This window comes from Oreochromis aureus, linkage group 12 (assembly GCF_013358895.1).
Source record: "Oreochromis aureus strain Israel breed Guangdong linkage group 12, ZZ_aureus, whole genome shotgun sequence".
NCBI lineage: Eukaryota > Metazoa > Chordata > Actinopteri > Cichliformes > Cichlidae > Oreochromis > Oreochromis aureus.
Window position 1 is genome coordinate 25,920,048 of NC_052953.1, and position 20,379 is coordinate 25,940,426.

General features: G+C 41.9%; 1 protein-coding gene across 4 annotated transcripts in view; it reads right to left on the reverse strand.

The window, feature by feature from the left end:
• Positions 1 to 20,379, reverse strand: part of LOC116323928 (tetratricopeptide repeat protein 28-like) — a 180,569-nt gene that overhangs the window by 135,363 nt on the left and 24,827 nt on the right. The gene's annotated exons all lie outside the window — the stretch shown is intronic.

Genomic DNA, 20,379 nt, shown 5'->3' on the forward strand with positions numbered 1-20,379 from the left:
TTCTCAATGTACACACTGTACAGTATGTTTTTGCATATATACATACAGATATGTATGTATAGAATCAATAATCACACTTTTATTCACTAAATCATAGATGCATTGGCCCCAAAGACACAATATCACTGTACCTGTTGTCAGCCTGAACTGATCTTTAAGAAATGCAGCTTTTGGATGTCTTCAAACCAAACAATATAAGCCTCTTCTTTAAAGCACTGGGGCTTTAAAGGGGCTCAGATTTTGGATCCTGTTAAACCATCCAACAGAGTGCTTCAAACACAGTGAAGACCTGCTGCTTTGTCCTGTCTCCCTCCCCTCACCACCAACCAGTCGTGCCAGATGGCCGCCCCTCCCTGAGCTTGGTTCTACCAGAGGTTTTTTCCTGTTAAAAGGGAGTTTTTCCTTCCCACTGTCGTTTGATTGTTGTGGTTTACCACAATTACCTTATAATATAAAGACCCTTGAGGCAACTGTTGTTGTGATTTGGTGCTATATAAATAAAATTGAATTGAGAAGAATTTTGTGATCCATTTTTACAGCCACAATGTTTAATTCTAACATCCATGCTGTGAAGTAATAGCATTGTTTTTGTACATTTTTTAAACTTAAATCAAAAGACCTCTATGCCTGTATATTCCAGTTCAAACATCTGGAGCAGCACTTCTGTCCTGCAAACAGCAAACAGCCTACTGGCTTTAAATAACTGCAGTGTGTGAAATATAACGACTTCCATTTTGGGTCAGATTTAGGGTTTACAGGTGCCAGAAAACATGAATACTAGAAGACCATGTTTCAGGCCTGCCAAAAGCCCAGTAGACTTCTGCCCTTCCCAGCTAAGTAGGCCTAGCATGAGAACCGTTTGATGTGGTTGAAGAAAAAGACCAGGAGATGATGTAATGTTGGGAAAAGCTGTGTTTTGAGAGTTGCAGAGTTTCCACACTGTGTCCCAACTGCATCTTCCCACACCCCAGCACCTCTCAAAGGGGCTGGGCATCCCTCAAAACTCCCCCCGAAGAGCACAACAGATGTGTGGATGCTCTGTGTGCATCAATCACCCATTGTCTTTCATCACACTCACTCCACACGGTGTGTGGTCCATGTGGAGATAAGCAAAATGACGTCACGCAAACGAGCAAACAAGTCCAATCTCATACTTTGTAAATTACATGTGAGCCAAATATAGTAAGAACAATTGCACAATAACAGGAACAATTATAAAACAACTAAGATTTTTCAAGTTGTAAAAAAGTTTTAGGACCTTTCTGGACACCACTTAGATCTACTAATCCATTTAAGTATTATCAACCACACTGCCTTGATAAAGCCACCAACTGCACAACAGTGTATGAATCTCTGTCTGGGCTTCATTACACACACTCAAAATACACACTAAATTAGTCTGTATTATCAGTGGATTACGTGCTCATTAAAGTTGACACGAAATTTATTAACACTCAGGGATAAAAATCAAAGGTATGATAACTGGTGCCACGGCAATGTTCATTTTCACCTCCCACTTAGGAAGAGTGCTCCACAACAGGCTGTGAAGAAGTGGTGCTTGAGGCACGATTACTACAGTAAACGGCATCTCTACAAGAAGTGGATTTAGGAATAAAGAAAAGGGGATTTTCTCATCAGCCGCATTCGCTATTCAAGCATTTCTGTTAAGTTGGCTCTATCAGAAACCCTCTGAACCGGAGAGAAATGCGAGCTGAATAGAGGCAGAAAGGTGGGGAAGCCGATGCTTTCACACCGACATTCAAGCTGTCTGTCACACGCGCGCACACACTGATATCTGAGAATGCAAACTCGCACCTTACACCTCTCAAATCTGACAAGTGAATCCTGGCTGTAAAAGCTTTCAGTGTTAAGTGTTCGGTCTTCATCTCGCTGTAGCGATTAGCTGCTACTGAGGCATAAAGGGCTGCTTCTGAGCATGAAAGTTGTGACTGCCTGAACGACTTTGTGGAAATCGTCTTGACATCCCGGACATGACAGCACTGACACAGGGGGCTGAAGGCAGTATGTTCAGAGCTGTTTAAAGGAGAAAAAAAAAATACTTTCTGGAGCTCAGAGCGGATGATTAATACATTCACAGAGTCGTGACTGCTGGACACCTGGGAGCCGTTATGCCAGGTTATACTCCCGCGCAAAGGTGGCTACACCGTATGTACCATTATGTGTGAAGTTTGGTTTGGATACACCAGAGGTAGAGTTGCACTGGAGGCATCTTTTTATGCAGATCCTCCTCAAAAGAGGATCACTGGCTTTGCAGCACTATCAAGCCATCCAGATGGTATACAGGGCAGCTCTGACAGTCCAGAACAAGCTCTCCAGTAGCTCTGCCAACCCCAAATCTCACTGACCTAAATCTGCTTGTCTCAAGCAGAGAAGTGAGCTGAAGAGCGGACACCTCCAAATTTCACATTTTTACACAACGTATAATTAACTCTTGCAGCCTGAAACGAGTCTGGATGAAAACACAGAGAGGCGATCCAGATATTGCGTGAACGATACCATTTCATGACTAGTGTTATTGCATCGATAATATTTTTAACTGATTCCTCAAAGACAAACGCAAATATTTATCTTTAATATTTTTTAGGATGTTGAGTTTCAAACTATTTCCCGCAGCACATTCATTCCTTACATCATCACCCTTCTCCATGCTGTGTGAGAGGAGCATGCAAAATATTAAAAGAGACTGCCTTTTAATGTTTTATTGGCACATACTGAGTCCTGGAATCAGTGAAGCTAACATAAATAAGTTAAAGTACGTGAAAAGCCCTAGAGGTGAAATGGAATAAACGACAAGCATTTTTGCGCACAAATTGCTTTGTCAGAAGTTTTTTTATCGCATGCAGGCTTTGGATTTTATGTATAGCAGGATCCTGGACTGAGTAGTGTGTCTTTTGGACTGCCAACAGTTGACCGACTGTGCTGTAACAAATCTAGGAAATGCAAAAGATGATGTCAAGTTGCTACTTTATAACAAAGACTTAACATTTCTTTGTCCTGGAAAGAGTGTCTCAAAGTCAGCCAATAAAGCCATCACTGTCTATTTTCCACAAGAGGTAAATTAAGATTTTTAGATTGATTCGCTGGCTAAACCTAAATCAGCCATAAAGTTCAGGTCCATTATGCGTAGGACGTTAATTCAGTTTTTAAACAGACTTGCTTCCTGGTGTAAGACTACTAAATGAACAGCATGTTGATTTGACAAATGTAGATGCACATTATAATGTGCCAAGGTCTGAAAATACTACAAATGGCCCAGTCAAGGAGAGTGCAGCGCGAACCTGTCAAGATATATTAGAAGCCTCCATCTTACCAGCACTGCCATCTGACAAACGCATGCCTGGCATGGCGCCCAGAGGAGAAGGAAAGACAACAGATGCCATCCAAAGCACACCATCCCTCCTCTACGAGCCTATCGAGGATACATTTTTAAAGAAAATGCACCCTAAGAGGAGACACCCAAACATGACTTCCCAAGTTTTGGTTTAGTCCTAGCTCTACATACACTTAATTTACATCACGGATGTTTAGGATCACGAATATCAGAAGATGTGATTTATTTATTTTTTTGTCACCTGCCTCCTCCTCATCAGAGCCAAAAGAAGGTTTCTAAGAGCATTATTAAGAGCTACTACAAGGCAACTTCAAAGGAGTATTTCAGCACAGTTTGGTGGGTGGAGACTGTGTAAATTAAACCTCATGGTGTGGTTGTTAGGTTGCCCCACAAAGTTCAAAAGGTAAAAACATACTTGTGCATGCTCTTGTGACTTTTAAGTTTGGTCCAATGTTGGATAGAGGCAAGCGGTCAATCAGAGAATGCACGAGAACTTAAAGAAATTCCTCTCGATTGTTATGTTGCACACCAAATTAAATGCCTCTTTATGATGCTCTCATTTTCCATCCAAAATGTTCTGTCTTGCAACAAAAACAATCATAATGGTATGCCAGCTCTAGCACCTCCACCACAAAATAGGCAGATTTTGAGTACAAAACACAGATGTCATCCTGGCTGCCGAAAATCATTTAACACCCCCCCACCCACTGAAATATAGAGTACTCTCAAATTGGAAATAGTGAGGAACTGAACATCTTCATTCAGCTGCAGCAATCCTGTGCAAATTAAGAGAGCCAATGTGCAATTACTACCCCAATAGCCAGTTCAATAGTCACAGTCGCACAGCCCTGGCTGTCACTTCTCAACAGAAGCCGTGTACGGACATCTGCATCTGCAAAGACAGGGCAGATGAAACAGGAGGGTCATTTTTTTAAAGCCCCTGCGGGCTAACATGAGGCAGTTAATACATACTGAGAGATGAAAACCACCACTGGAGAAACCTTATCGATGTGTTTGACAGTAGCATCTGGGCTGATATTGACTGATTATTGATCGAAGCCCCCTTCCCACGTTTCTTTTTTCTCCACAAAGCATTGTTTCAAAACGCACACAAAGGAGGAAAAACATAAGGCGTAATTGCACCTCAAAAGGACACAGTCTCCGAAGCCAACACAATGCAAATAGAGGAATTGATTATCAAGGAGACATACTGTGCAAATGAATGTATTGCAGCTACAGCAGTGGCGGTTTTAACACAAGATCACCGCGATCAGTGCTGGCCGTCATCTAACCCAGCGACAAAACCCTTGCAAGACAGATGGAGATACTGTGTAGTAGGCGCTGTAGTACAAATAAAGTGCTTTTTCAGCGGATGGTGGAAAGCACACACACACAGTGCCTCCTGCTGGGTAGCAGCTGAAACCCCCTCCCTGATGTACCAGCCTCACAGAGCACAGAGAGAGAGGCTGAGCTACCCTGGGACAAACACACCTTTCACTGTGCAACTGATATCACTATTCACGTTTGCATCTTTTCTGCAGGTTAATGCAGAGGAGAAAATGTAATGCAGCTACTGCAGGCGTTGCCCCATATATCTCCTTTGCTGTGCATCACTCAATCTTGTCCCCTTCCTCAACATCGGGACCCCCGACACGCATACACTGCCACGTTTACGCCGAGCTGTCAGTACATTCACTGCTCACCTCTGAGCCACGAGGTTTTTTCTCCAAACAGGAGACCGAAGCTCACCAAATGGCGCGTGAAATAAAATAGTGACACACGCCCCAATGAAAGCTAATAAGACATCACATTACAGAGATGAGAAACTATATCATTACCATGGCAACTGTGAGGCGCGCACAGCCAGAGGGCTGGCTGGGTGACAAGAAAAGAAAGGGTGGAGGAGAAAAGGATGGAGCAAGGCGAACGGGGGAAAAAAAGAGATTTGTTAAAAAAAAAAAAAAAAGTATGAATGAGGCAGAGGAATATTGACAGTCTGCTTCTCCTCAGTGTTTAAAAGACGGCATTAGCAGACTCTGTCACATGATATTGCTCCAGTTCACCATTTCTCCTTGACGCCGTCAGTGCTAACCCTCTAATTAGTGCAGAGCATAATTCCACTATAAACCACTGCTATTTTCAAGCAACTTCCTGATGAGTGGCAGGATTAATTGTGCTGGGCTCATATGACTCCCTCAGTGAAGCTCTCACTGGACCAGAAGCGAGGACTACATGTGCGAGCAAATGTCACAGTGAGGGAGAAAAGCGACACATCCTTTACATCTCATCCACGTTTTTAGTAATTGGACCGCGTTCATGAGCCGATGAAACATTAAAAACCCCCATCTGTGTTCCAACATTTGCTTCATTCATTATCTTATTCAAATGTGTCAAGAATAGTCTTTTAAAGAGCGCGCTGAGCAAGATTCTGGGGTGCTGAAACTGCAGTAATGTAGCGTAATTTCGTGCATGGTGCCCGTGAAGAAACGCCGACTGAGCGTCTGTGAAATCCCAGCCTTTCAGTGGCAGCTGCAAGCAGCCTGAGCGAGCGAGGGGGCTGCAGTGTGGACTGCGTAATTTTGAGCATCTGGAGCAGCAGGCAGTGCAACGCTACCTACAACACACTAGAAAAGAGCACCACTGCCAAACCGCCACCCTGTTTATTTTTAAACCAGCTGGTAAAGGAACAGGGGGGTGGATAAGGTAGCCAAGTCATTCACCGGCTTAACAATAAGTGGAAAAGGGGAGGAAGGTGAGAATCAGTGTGAAATGAACAAGTGAAAGAGAGTGAAAAAAAAAAAAAAGGCTGAGGGTGAGGCTGGCTGCAAACACCCCAACATCCTTGCATCCAGTTCCAGGAAGCCAAAAACAATTGGGAGACTTTGAGATAGAGGAGGAAACAAAAGAAAGCCACACATGAGGTGCACAGAGTGGATGCAGAGTACAGCACAGCGAAACTGAAAGAGTAAAAGGGAAATGTGAATAATTCATCAGCGTAATACAGTTTAATGACTTATCAAAATGCTGTAGCAAAAGACTCAGGGGCAAAGAGGCCGATATATTACATCACTGACCACTCAAAATCACAGAGTTGGATAGTAAAAAAAAGAAAAGAAAATCCAAAGCACAGTTATTATTTAATTCACTGATATCATAAATAATTAAGCAGACTTTCTGGTGCCACATCGCTCTAGGGCGGCAGCACCACAGGGGCACCGCATGACACTTTACCCTCTGTGAGAGAGATGCAAAGCGCCGGCATTTAAAGTCGTTAACATGACAGACGGATGGATACAGAGGGGCCGGCGGGCGTGCGAGACGTCTGTCTCCGTGCGCTGCATTACCCCACGTCAACAGTCTCTCAGGCTAAAACAAATATGAGGCAGATGCAAATGAAGAAAAATGCTAAAAGGAGTTGAGATAGGCAGCGCACCGTTTGATGCAAAGGAGTGTAATATATATGCAAAAATAAATAAATAACTAAAAATGTTTACGGTGCAGATAATGAATTTCAGATGAGGTCAGATTGTGTTAGTGTGAAGTGCTTTATTGGCAGAGTAATGAAATTCAATTAAGAATATGAATGGCACCAATGCAGAGAAATGTCATTCTGTATTGTGACAAACATCAGCGTGAATGTTCAGCCATTAGTTTTATTCTGCAGATAACGCTTGCTTAATTCGCCTGTAATAACTGGGACGTTTCCTCGGAGATTCAATATGACTGAACACAAAGTCTGAATTTCTAAAAGTTTAAGCTGCACAAAAGGAATTTTAAAGAATAATAAATGTATAAATGTATGCAGGATTACTTAAAAATAATCATAGTCTTGTATCGTTGTGCGATCACAACTTAAGGAAAGAGGTTAAGCCAAGCACCAAGTGGCGTGTAACTGTAAGAAAAAGGTCCTCGTGATCTTCTCGCCACATACGCTGGAGTGTAAAGCTATTGCTGAAACGGTTTTCACATTGCATCATCAAGTGAGCAAAATTGCCCTTGCTGATATGAGCCGCAGAGAATAGCTCTACTGTACACTTCTCTCAGTGGCTCTAAATTAAATTCCTTGTTTGCATCAGCTTTTTGATCATCCTGCTCAGCATGTTGCCATCTACTCCTGTGTGCATGTGCTTCCAGGAAAACAGGACATAGGTTTAGGATACAATACAAGATACCATGGTAGAAATCTTTAGGAGCATTCTGTTACAATATATCAGCTTTCATTGTAAGTCACACTAGAGAGAAAAACCTCCTTGCAACTAGGGAAAAAATAGTGGTTTCTTTGTGATTTTTTTTCTCCAAAAGTAATTTAGAAACACAGACCGATTGCCAACACGTTGCTATCCCTCTGACTTTGTGTGTCAGTGACTGCACTGGGTTTACTTGCAATAGGGGACTCAACTCAACTGTTTACCAATTGGTTGAATTCTGGTTATATTCCGGCATGAACGGTGGGTGACTATGTCATTTTGTAGTTACATTATTCACTGTTGAGGAATTTCTGAATGGGTGGGACTCTGAATGCAAGTCATTAATGTGAATTTATTTGTGCATGCAGACAGCAACAGATGTTTTGATTGCACATTTATCACAGTTATTCATATGTTATCACAAACAGATTGTGTGTAATTGAAAACTTGACCTCCTTCAATTATAACGTGATAGCAGACTGACTCCATCTTTTTGCCATATTATTGCTGTTACTTTGGAGATGGCAGCTGATTGCGAGTGGTCGCAGACTTGGTCTCCGTCTTTGAGGCAACCACTTCGAGCTCACTACATACAACTGCAGTAATTTTGGTTGTGCCACAGTCTCCGACCAGTTTCCCCTTGTGTTACTGTAGGATAAATATCTTCACAGGAAATCCTCAACTTACAGTAAAGCTGTCTCTTCTTTGAAACCAGCTTGGGTTTGGGAGGATGATAACTACTTTTAAGAATAGACTTAAAGCTTTCCTTTTTGATGAAGCATAGAGCGAAGGGCTTCCCATGATGCACTTGTTTCTCCTTCACTCACCTCCAGTGTTAATTTCAATTTTTATCACCATTTTTGACAACAACAAAAACAAGATGATAACTACATAAAAAGTAATGCACAAGGAAAGAATACCTATGACGACATGTAATGATACTTTAGTCAATTAATAAAAACAAGATTAGAATAGTCCGAAGAAATGAAACCCAATCAGAGTTAATTAGGTGGTTTGGAAAGGTGATGAGCCAATCAGAAGTAGTTTCCTTGTACAGGAAACTACATTCGATCTGCCCAGCACAGCTTTTATTTGGGAAACAGTACAACTGGCTTCCATGCTCCGAGAGAAGAGGAGACATATGGAGACATTTCGCATTTGATGTCAAGGAAATAAGATGATTTGTTAACTGCGTGGAGCAACTCATTACCGGTAAAAGCATGACGAACGTTTACACTTTATCTTTTAGTCAACTCAATCAACTTTAGATTTAGTCTCCAATATCTTTTGATATTTAATAAACTAACACTACAGTAAAACTAAAAGAGTTTAGATGCTTAAATTGTGACTAAAACTGAATCAAAATTTGCTGTCAAAATTAACACTGCTCACCTCTTTCAGCTCCCCATGTGTTTAAACACCAATCATGAGTTATTATCACTGGCTCTCGTCCTCATCATGTCTTTTGTCCTGTCTCCGTCCCTTTACTCCCAACTGCTCACAGCACAGGGCCGCCCCTCCCTGAGCTTGGTTCTGCCGGAGGTTTCTTCCTGTTAAAAGGAGTTTTTCCTTCCCGCTGCCGCTAAGTGCTTGCTTATAGGGGGTCACCTGAGTGTTGGGGTTTTCTCTGTATTATTGTAGGGTCTTTACCTTACAATAGCTCCTTGAGGTGACTGTTGTTGTGATTTGTCACTACATAAATAAAATTGAATTGAAAATTGCCAGCCATTCAAAAAAAACAGTCTTTAAACATTTGCAACCTCAAACAGCCAACCAAATCACATATAAATGATGTGGTCTCAGTATGACTTCCATACAGTATATATACTGTGTGAAATGACACAGTTCTCTGTCATAGAGGCATTCACTATGGCATAACACAAAAGAAGCGATCACAGTAACAGAAAACTTCAAATATGATTTACAAGAACGTGCAAATGAATTTTACTGTGCTGCTTTCCAGCTTCCAGCTGCAGAGCATCACTACAGCATCTGAGCACTTTAATTTAAAAATTGCACTAGCAATATTTTATACAGCTAATGCCCTTTAAAAGAACCTTAATGAAATATAAGGTTGTGCTACAAGATTTATTCTCTAAAAAACTGTTTGAATGTTGTTGCTTTCAAGGCAAGTCAGCTCACCAGGTCCTCATTTTAGTTCTCAGGTCAGGTGCCCTTTGGAGTTTCTTGTAAATAAACAAAGTTCCTGTTTACATTCAGAGTTACTCACCAAAACGCTTTTTGTATATCTGAGACCCTGAATTCGTGTTCTTCCGCTTACAATGAAACATTTACACAGACAATTTCTTTGAAACCCACATGTTTACTTGTAAGCGGTCTTCACTAGCACACTGCTGAATGGTCACCACCTGTAGATCAATGGGAAAAAGTCAAATGACTATCAGGAAGCTATTCCACTGTGTTTGTGTACATGCACATATTAGAGCAAACACCGTGTGAACTCTCACAGAAAATGCCGCCCACTGTGCTACCAGTGGGCAAAACCACAGCAGTTTCTTTAAGTCGAAGTGTGTGAAACGGGCCCATGTGACCTAAACTCAAGAGCAGATTCGAATGAGATGTAGCCAAATCCCAGAAATCTGCATCATTTTGAATAGTAAAACCACGCACACGTGCAGGTTTATATGCATGCAGATAGGAATCCTGCAACTGAGAGCTTTAAGTTAAAAACATCAAGATGGGTTTCCAGAAAAAAAGGTCCCGCACTTCATCAATAATTCATGCGCTCGGTTATTTACTTTTGCCGGGTTGCAAGCTCCAGTTCATCTTTCCTACAGAAATGTATTAGGCTGTGCGTAAGAGGCGGGAAAAGGAGGTAAAAGCATAGGGGAAAGTGCAAGGTGAATAAGAATAAGATACTGACCATTTCTAAGACAAAATACTGCATTTTATCATTCTGGGGGTTCAGTGAAGCACCGATTCTTCTGAGCAGACTCCAGCTGTGTGTGTGCTCCTACCCTGGAGCCAAGCAAGGCTTTACAATGACACGCTATTTTCTGATGTATGTACAATAAAATTATGAGGTCCTTACATCATAACACGATGAGTGATGTTACTGCCCAGAAGTCACATTACATGTCTTTCGTGGCGAGAGAAAGATGTGGCACAGAGAGAAGCATCGACAGTATATTTATGAGGCGGGTAAGAGAGTGAGCAGCGTGTAGGTGAGCCAGCAGCCTGAGATCGAGGAGAAAAAGCTTTTTTAAACACTTGACTGGAGCCGAGAGTATTCTGCCATGTTTAAGGGTCATCTCAACCAGACCCCTGTTTTGTACTGGTGTCATCACTCTCCATTTCACACAGCCTGTCATCCCTGGCATGCTGTGACTCTGTGTTTGAACAACATGCGGCCCCATGATCCGAGCGGCTGAGCGTGATGTTCTCGTGCATGGCCGAATATACAGAAAGTCAGAGAATTAAATGTATGAGTAGTCACTGGGCTCCATTTCAGTGCTGGCATAAGGCAAGTTGATTCACGCCAGTAGTGTCAGGAACAAAGCAATTTTCTTCTTGGCCTGCACTCTGGATAAAGTGACACAGCTTGGGAAGAATTTATTCTGTGTCATTTTGGCTCCGAATACAGCATCGGATTTTACCTATGCTTTCAATAACAAAGACCACATCTCATCAAGTCATGGGACACAGAGCATCTATTCAGAGGGACTTTCTATGTTAATGAAAGACAAAGCAAAAGGCCAAGACAGCTGAATCCATGGCATTTAGGCTAACGTGGATCATATATGCCTACTTTATGTGAACAGAAATTTAAAAAAGGGCAATGTCACTATCATTTTATTCAAATTTAGAGAGTTTTCTAGTCTTTTTTTTTTTAACAACCCAGCTCATTTCTCTTCAAGTGGATCAGCAGAAAATGGACCAAGCTGATTTTGCTTTTATGTGATGAATGCATTTGAAAGAAGACTCAGTTCTTAATCTGGACTCAAACAAGTTGGAAATCAGAGAAAAGCCTTCAGGTTCTGCAGTTTGCTGTGTTTTTCATTCCATATCAAAGACAGCACACATGTGGAGAAGTGTTGTAGTTTCTTTCTGAGGCCAAAACTACTCCCAACACAGCATTTGTGCTCTTTTTAATAGTGGCCACACAGTTCTGTCTATTTTTGAGCCAATAGCATGTTATCTGTCAGACGAAAGTTTACAGATCTGTAATTCAATGGCAAAAGGTGAAGCAAACTCAGAGCACATTGTGCTCACAATTCACAGGGTAAGTGAACCATGATGTAGGCTGCAACTGGAATCACCTCTGTGGCAGTAAAGCTCTTAATTTACCAACTTCATGCTCAAACACTCACTGGTGCATTTTAGCATCAGCACTGAAAAAAAAGCAGACCGTAATGAAAAGCTACATAAAATTTTAGATGGGTGTTAGTTGAACATTTGATAACAGAATTATCTCATGACTGTGGTTCAGGAGATAGAGTGGGTTGTCCACCTACCAGAAGGCCAGTGGCTCAATCCCCAGCTCCTCCAGTCCTCGCAGCATCCCAAGTTTCCCCCGAGGCATCCGTCAAAGTGTGAGTGCATCCATGATAGAAAAGCCTTTAAAGGCATAGAATAAAGCGTGCGTGTGTGTGTGTGTGTGTGTGTGTGTGTGTGTGTGTGTGTGTGTGTGTGTGTGTGTGTGTAAGCTATGAAAGTGCCAGTCTCTTTACCAATTCACATTAAGGGCGCAATGATTTGGAAGGACCCTTTTCAATGAGATAAGTCAGTTGAGGTAATGCAGGCACGTGAAACTGGAATCACAAACCAGCTCCATTTGGAACCAAAGTGTCCATTTCAGTGGAAGTAAATGCCTCCAGGCTTATTAATTCCTTTCATCAATGCTGGCATTGTTTTTCTGACAGTTCCACATTGCAAAAACTGTTACACCAAAAAAGAAAATGAAACAGCTGAGCAGATCCTAACAATCTCTGGAGGGCCTACGTTTTTCCTACTTCTTGATCCGGAATCAATAAAGAAGAAGATCTATAAGCAGAATCAATAATGGCACTCATATAAAAAAAATCTTATCAATATCCATCACATGTAGGGACCAAGAAATACCACCTCTCGGCCTCCTTTTCTTGAAGATGTGCCCAGCTTAATTTACTGGGAAGAAACACCAGCTTAGATCTGAGGGTATACTGGGTGAACGCCAAGAGGAACTGGAGGGCGGTGATGGCAGAAAAGAATATCTGGTTGCTCTTGTGCTCCCGCTGATCCATGTGAACCAAATCCAGGATAAGTGATGTGAAAATGAATGGATGGATGGTGTGCCATTCATGAAATGTGTACTGTTTGTAGACAGAGGAGAGCCACCCAGAGCAACAAACAGCCAGGACTGACTTTAAGAGAACAAGAATGAAGAGAATGGGACTTCTGTCACACCGCGCTGCTGTAATCTAATCCTCGACGGCGAGGACCTGTGCTCCACAGATAACCTGCACTGACACTACATACCTCACTGCTGGCCGTAGACGGATTTCTGTCCGCCCTCCAAATAAATACATAAGTGAAGAGCAAAATAAATCGGCTCTGGCCTTTCTAAACGAAGGCACACCGAGTAAATTAATACACAATTAGAAGGTGAATGGCTGTGACCAAACAGCAGGTATGTTGCATTAAAAGTTCTATGCTGTCCGTGTCTATGACCTAATGCTCCTTAACTACCATTCCTCCACTGTGAGGAACTTCATTATGACTGGAAACAATTAGTGGGAGCAACGTATGTAATGGGCTCTCAGCTTCCAACGGCACAGTCAATAGCCTGGAAATGGAAACTCTGCTCTAATCACTAATGAGAAAATTGTGGAGGGGCAAGAGGGAGGGAGAGCATCACTGGGGAGTGGGGATAAGATGAAAAAGCAGCAAGACACTAGTGCTGGGCGCACGATAAAGGTAGTCTAATGTTAGACTATAAAATAAGAGCTCAATCTGGCTTTCATCGTCATCAACATAGATCCTAAATCATAAGCAGATTTACAGTTTATCAGAAACGTAATCAGTTGACTTATTGCTCTGTAGCTGATACATTTACTGCCTGCTTTGTAATTGACCCAAGCCTGGGAAAGGGTGTCACAGAAATCACACTGGCAATCAGCACAGTAATGGATTAGGCCAACTGCATATCAATAACAGGGACCGGCTCCTAGCAGCCGGAATGAGCAGCCAAAAAAACACGAGGGAACGCTTCGTAAGGCCCACTCAGCACCTGTGGTAGGGGCTACAAAAAGCTAGAGCTAATGTGTGCAGTTCACAGGAATTCCTCCGTGTTTCTGTTTTAATGATAGTCTAAACTCTATTTCCCTCCCTCTCATCTCGACAGAAATCAATGTTAAGGAAACACTCAAGTTTCCACACAGCAATAGCAATTTCTGCCCAGACGGCTACATAGCAAAGAGGTGTTTTATGGTGGTAATGCCATTGCACCACAGGCCATGATTGGAAATTTAATAAGCAGGCCTGGGAAATAGCCCTGTGCTCTTTCGGGCTCCCTGTACCTTTCTCGTCGTCTCTCAGCTACAAGGTTTATAAAAACCAGAAGCCTCTACACCAGTAAATTAAACTCTCTGCTTGTGGGACACAAGCTGAAGAAAAAAAAAAAAAAAAACACCTCCTTTGAAATCAATGCAATCATTAAGGTTTTTTATGAGCTCAATACATTTATACCGCTGTGAAATGCTATGAAAATAAATGGCGGGTCTTGGATTTGGTTCATTTGCACGGTGCTTGCAGAGATGTTATTCGCATTGGTCTTGACTCCCATATACCTTCACATCCTGTTTCCTTAGCAATACCATAGTGAATTATTGATGTTAGCACCATGCCTCCCCCCCCAAGTCCCTTCCACGCCAGCCCTCTGCAAGGATCTCCAAGCTTGACTGAGTCTCCCAGGAGCACTCACTGCACACAATTCCAGTGACAATATCCAATAAAGCGAGACAGGGGGAGGGGTGAGATGCACCCTGACATTTAAATCAATTGCTTTCTTACAACAACTCTATGATTTTTAATCCATCTTTATTACTATCCTCACTGCAATATCTAAAGCAACATACAGGTTTCTATCATGACTGGGAGAAACACCAACAAATGAATGGATTTCTCAATATCTGTCCTGGTATTTGAGCACATCTGGCAGAAATCGGCACCCTGACATTAATAGAGCTTAATGCAGTAATGCTCCTTGTGTTGAAATTCAAACAGAGCTCCAGCTCGGAGTGCCAGTTGTTTGTAAATGTCTCACACCGAGATCTCTATCTGCATACACTGTGTTTAACAGTGTGTGCAAAAGAAAAGGCACAGATGTGTGTGAATTCCCAAGGTCTCTGAATGCATGTTTTATCACTCGCAAGCCTCAGAGAGGTTGTGGAGGTGGGGGGCTGCCACCTTGAGCAGAAAGAAGCCGTATCAGCTGCTGCATCGTGTGGAAAATCTACAATATAACCTGCGTGATTTATGCCAAATATTCAACAACTGTTCGCATTTCTTCAGTTAGTTAAAAAGAGATATTACTGGACACCGCTGCAGGCCGGAAATCTATCCAGTGGAGTTTAGTGTCTGTATTTAACTCCAGCAGTTTTACTGTGGATTACTGACAGATCCACTAATCCCACCACATCGCTCAACATAATACAGGTCTGATCTTTCACGTTAAAAAAAAGGTTCACTCAACACTGAGACGTGATAGACTGTGTATCCTCATAGCCTAGTTTGAGGCTAATCAATGCACATAATGCACATCAGTGTTAGGAATATGTTTATTTTTTTATCCTTTCCCGCTTGTGTTTTTGCCTGGTCCTTGTTATAAATACACAATAGACCTAGGCTTAATCTATTGTGCTGATTGGCATTGTAATATCTATAACCCCGTTCCCTCGGCTCAGGCCACTTATAATGCAGTCGGTAAATGCACGTTATTCATAAGGAGAGAGTGAGACGTGTAAACAGTCAGACAGCTCTTGATTTGAGGGCTCTTACTAAAATGTCTGACTTGCTCCCGTTTCAGCAACTCAGCAATATCCTATTCTGTGGTCTACTCAAGCCATCTTAAACCCTCAATGATAGGTATCAAAAGCCTGTGCAAACAGCTTAACCTGATTTCCAGTGTTACTGAAATACGGCCAAGAGTCAGGCTACACGATGTATGTAAATCATGTCAGTGAGTAACAAAGAGTCCAAACCAAAATCGCTATCTATAGCTGGTTTAATTTATTATTCATACGTCTCTTTTTATGACATTGTTAGCCAAGGCCAGCAAACAAAAGATAGCCAGCACGAGCAGAGAAATAACTCACGTCTGTGCTTTAATATTTAAACAAGTGGAGACAAATAGGTCTCCAGTGTGAAAACCAGTACGCAAGATTAAGTGGTTCGCCTAAACAAAAAAAGGCTTAAAATGGATGTGTTTCATTAATGGTTAAGTATCGGCTGATTTATGCTGACATGTCTTGTCTGGGATGTATTGACATCTATTCCCAGATTGTCTTCTTCCTGTATAGCCTCTCAGACAACCAAGCACTTAGACTAAATTACTTAGGTAAATAATATATTGATCCTAAATATATATAAAAAAAAAATGCACCAAATTAAGTAACACAAGACTACACTAAAATAATAAGAGGGGGGAAAACGGCAAAGTTGGTAAAATCTCAGATGAAAATTACCTTCATGAAAAACCTTGCTCAGCAGAGCGCAAAATTTAATCCTGTGCTTGAATCTCTGCAGCAAAACACAGCACGCTACGTTTTCTGAAGTATGGGGAAACGCCTAGAGCACATCAGAGGCGAGGCACAGAAGCTACTTATCATTAAAACAGGTAAGACACAGAAAAAAGAAAAAATGTAAAGGCTTTATGTGCATAAACCCCTCAGCTGTCAAGGAAACACAATACCAGCCTCAGCTGGGGAAGCCAAAATTAATAAATGGCTCATAGTTACAGCGGGAGGGCTTAGCGCCGCAGTGACAGTCCCCAAAAGTGAGACAAAGAGAGGCGGAAGGTAAGATAAAGGAAGAGCAGAAAGGCGCTAAAATGTCTGCAGCACATTAATTGTTCATGAGAAGGTGCATACAGGCAAACAAAGCAGTGATGAATGGTCTCATTTGTACAATGAGAGAGGCTCCGCCCAGCTTGTATGCTATCAAGCTCCAGTCCCCTCTTTACTCACTTCGGGCTTATGCAAATACAGACCTCCATTAGCTGAGTTAACAGGTAACTGCTTGAAAGCGACCCCCTTTGACCAGCGCGCGACACCCAGGTGATGGATAGCTCACTGAGTCGGTGTCACTCGGGGCAGAGGGAGGTGACTTTACCCCTCTGAAATATATGATAAACAATCAAGATCTTAAATTGTGCAAACACTTCGATTTATCTCTGACTTCTCCTGTCTCACCTTCTCACGGAGAATTACACAAATGTGAGCAAGAGCACAAACATAACTGATATCCTCTTATAGGCGCACAGGCAGGAAGTATGATTAGATCATGAAACATTGATGATCGTGCCCTTGTCTCAACCCCCGCCCCAAACAAGTGCTCAAAAAAACCCCAATGACTATTTAGGGAAAATTAGAGCCTCCTAATAGTCCAGACATAGTGGTTCTGCACCTGACATGACAACCTTAATAAGAAGAAATAAGACAAATACAGAGAGCTATTTAGTGGGAAAAGCATTCCCTATGAGAGCCCTGACTGAAGTGACTCACTGGTTAAATAATGAGAACAAAAAATGTTGGAGACTAAACATGTGAAAAAGCATTGAAAAATGATGCAAAATTAAAAAAGCCACAACTGTGGTGTTTTTTTTAAATTCTTTTATCCATTTCTACAGTTTAAAAAAAAAAAGAAAAGGTAAGTGAGCGTCCAGCTGCGTCCAGTGATGACCACACCTCTCAGCGGGCGTCCTCTAAAAAGGCTGCTGCCACAGTGAAAACAGAGTGATCAGCCATGTCCTTGTCCTACTTCTGCATCTAGATCTGCTGCCAGATCTACTGATTAAAGTGCTTTAACAGATAAATATGTTTAATTATGTACTAGAATGCACTCTCACTTGAATAAACAGAAAATAGTTTAATCCAGACAGGATAGAAATGAGGTTCAAACAACAGCCCAAAAATATGAGAAAGCTTATGATCCCCAAGCATCTGTTTGCGCGGCATCTTTCATTACATGCCGCTTCACTGCCATGACTGGGTGCTGGTTGGTTTTGAGATGGAGCTTGCATCTTTGTGAGCTGATGTCACCAAGGGTCAGACTGACACCTGTGTTGTGAATAATGCATTGCAATTTAAAAAAAGGCCTTCTTTAAAAATAAATAAAAAGGCCACCGAGGGAACTGCCAGAATGAAAATGCCACAGAGGTCCTAATTAGTGAGACCCCTCTATGCCTGTAGCCCCCCCAAACCAACAACAGCGTCCACACCGCGGGGATCAGACATGGAACATGTATCACTGTTCCCACTAAGGACTGAGGTGTGCAATCTCTGTCATTAAAAATGTGAGTAACATCACCGTGACTCTAACAGGCCTTATGCACCCCAGCTCCATATAGTTAAATATGCAAACAGACTCACAAGGTTAATAAAAGCCCAAAGAAAATGTGGCTTACTGCGAATTATGGCCGCACCAAGATTCATTTACCTGTTTATTTGTTATGGGGGAAATTACCTCAGTGGTCATCTGGACCTCCAGCTGTTCCCAAGAATATTCTCGAATGCCCCAAGACTGAACGGGTTTACTGTGAGCACTATGACAGCTTGTTATCCTGCCATAAACAAATCTCAGGTGCACACTGCATAGGCAAACAGTAAACATTAATACAAAAGTCAGTCGTAAAACAAGCACAACTCTACCGGGGTGTCATGCCAGCCTGCAATTTGGAAGTCAGCAAATACTGCACACACTTAAACAAGATGTCTAGCAAACTCGATTTCTCTTAAAATATTGTTTTCGGTGCTGCCACGCTCCCTCTAAATGTGATATAGTGGATATTATGTGTGCATAAACCAGAACAAGGAACGGTCTAATTTGGCTCACATTTCAGCGGTGTCGTGGAAGACTGATGTCTCTATATTTAAACTTTGATGGTTAGTTCCATCTTTGTAATAATGTGTCGTCTGAAAAAATGTATACCATCACCCTGTCCCACCTGTAGGTGTCACATCCCATCCTTCTCAATCTCCTGCAACACGGGATGCGAGGCGATGTTTCTCTGTGAGTGACAGCAACACAGCGTTGAGATGCTGTAATCCCAGTCCAGTTCTCACCTTATTCCCTCAGGGATTTCTGGACTCTAAGCCTGGTTCTAAAAGGCACACATCCACCCTTTCACACATACAGGCACACAAAAAAAATTACATCCCTCCTCATCTACGCCTTTATCACCAGCCTTGACCCTTCACCTTAACTCCACAGTGAGACTCGTTATTAGTCTGTCACATCCAATAAAGCCTACCTTATATAAGACAATGAAACCCACCTTTCCTTCCTCCTGTGGAAGAATCAGAGCAGAGGTCGAGACAGCTGTATTAGACACTTTTGCCATATCATAGCCCCATCAAGGTGCTATTAACTACAGAAGGTCTAACTATATTGGGTGGTAAATTCCCCAAATACAGCAAATATCAAATACAGGTTTTTGTTTGTTTGTTTCTAGGCTTGCAACCTATGAAAAGAAAGATAAATTATAGAAATTAAGAGGTGTAAAGACCCCAAAATAACCCCATGAAATTCCAAAATGCCCCTAGATACTCTCATAATTGAGAAAAATACTTCTAATAATCACTTCTCTCAACTTTTGTTTTCATTCAGTGTTCATCTCAAACACACACACTTGCAGTGTTTTTCACACTGTGTTTTTAACTGTGCATGTGTACTACTATGTAAATATGACACCTGGCAGGAGAGCTGCTAGTAGAGCAAGATCAAATAAACTTCTTCGGCAGAAATAACCACAACCGGTAACAGATATGAAGATCTCACAGTGAAAACATAGCACAAACAAATTGTTTGAGAGCAGCTTTAAGCCAGTTGGGGCACAGTTCAGTTGACACAGAGGTGGCTCACAGTCGGTGCAGTTGGAGGAGGACTGCAGCATCTGAATGAGAAATCCGAGGCTACCTTTGCAGGGTTTTAATATTGTGTGACCTGCTGACTTTCTGCAAGCTCATGTCTAACCAGCCGACATTAAACCAGCGGTTCATAATGCAGCAGTAAGTTGATTACATCATCCCCTCAACCAGAACCTTTGGGAAATATAATTAGTCCCAAATATTGAGGATCACACATTGACAGGTGGTGATTATTTAATCAGGGCTCATTTCAACATTTTAAATGTGTTTTTGTGTTTTTGTTTTATGCTTTTTTTGACGTTTCCCACATTGCTCTAAAGAACATCACAAATACAATTTGTGACTTAGTCAGAAATTTGGCCCAAAGCAGTAACATCATAGTGACATAAATATTAAAAAAAGATGAGCAGATCTCAAATATCTAAAATGTTACTGCCCATGTCACAAAGGTGTTGCTTTGATGAGGCTTTGAAATATACGACACAGAATACAAGTGTAAAGTCCGTCCACATATGAACCAATGCGGTTGTCACGCATCACTTTGTAGCTGGTGGCTTGTCGCTAGTGAACATTCCAGGCTGTGATTGCACAGATAACCCCTCTAATTTTGTTTATCACCCCCATAAAATGACAGTTGAGCAGCAGCATCCTCAAAGCTCACCTCAAAGTTGAGAAAAGTTAAACTGTCAATAACAGTTATTGTGCTTGTCATTGCTACAAATCACTGATTTCATGGTCATTTCATGGTCTCTTG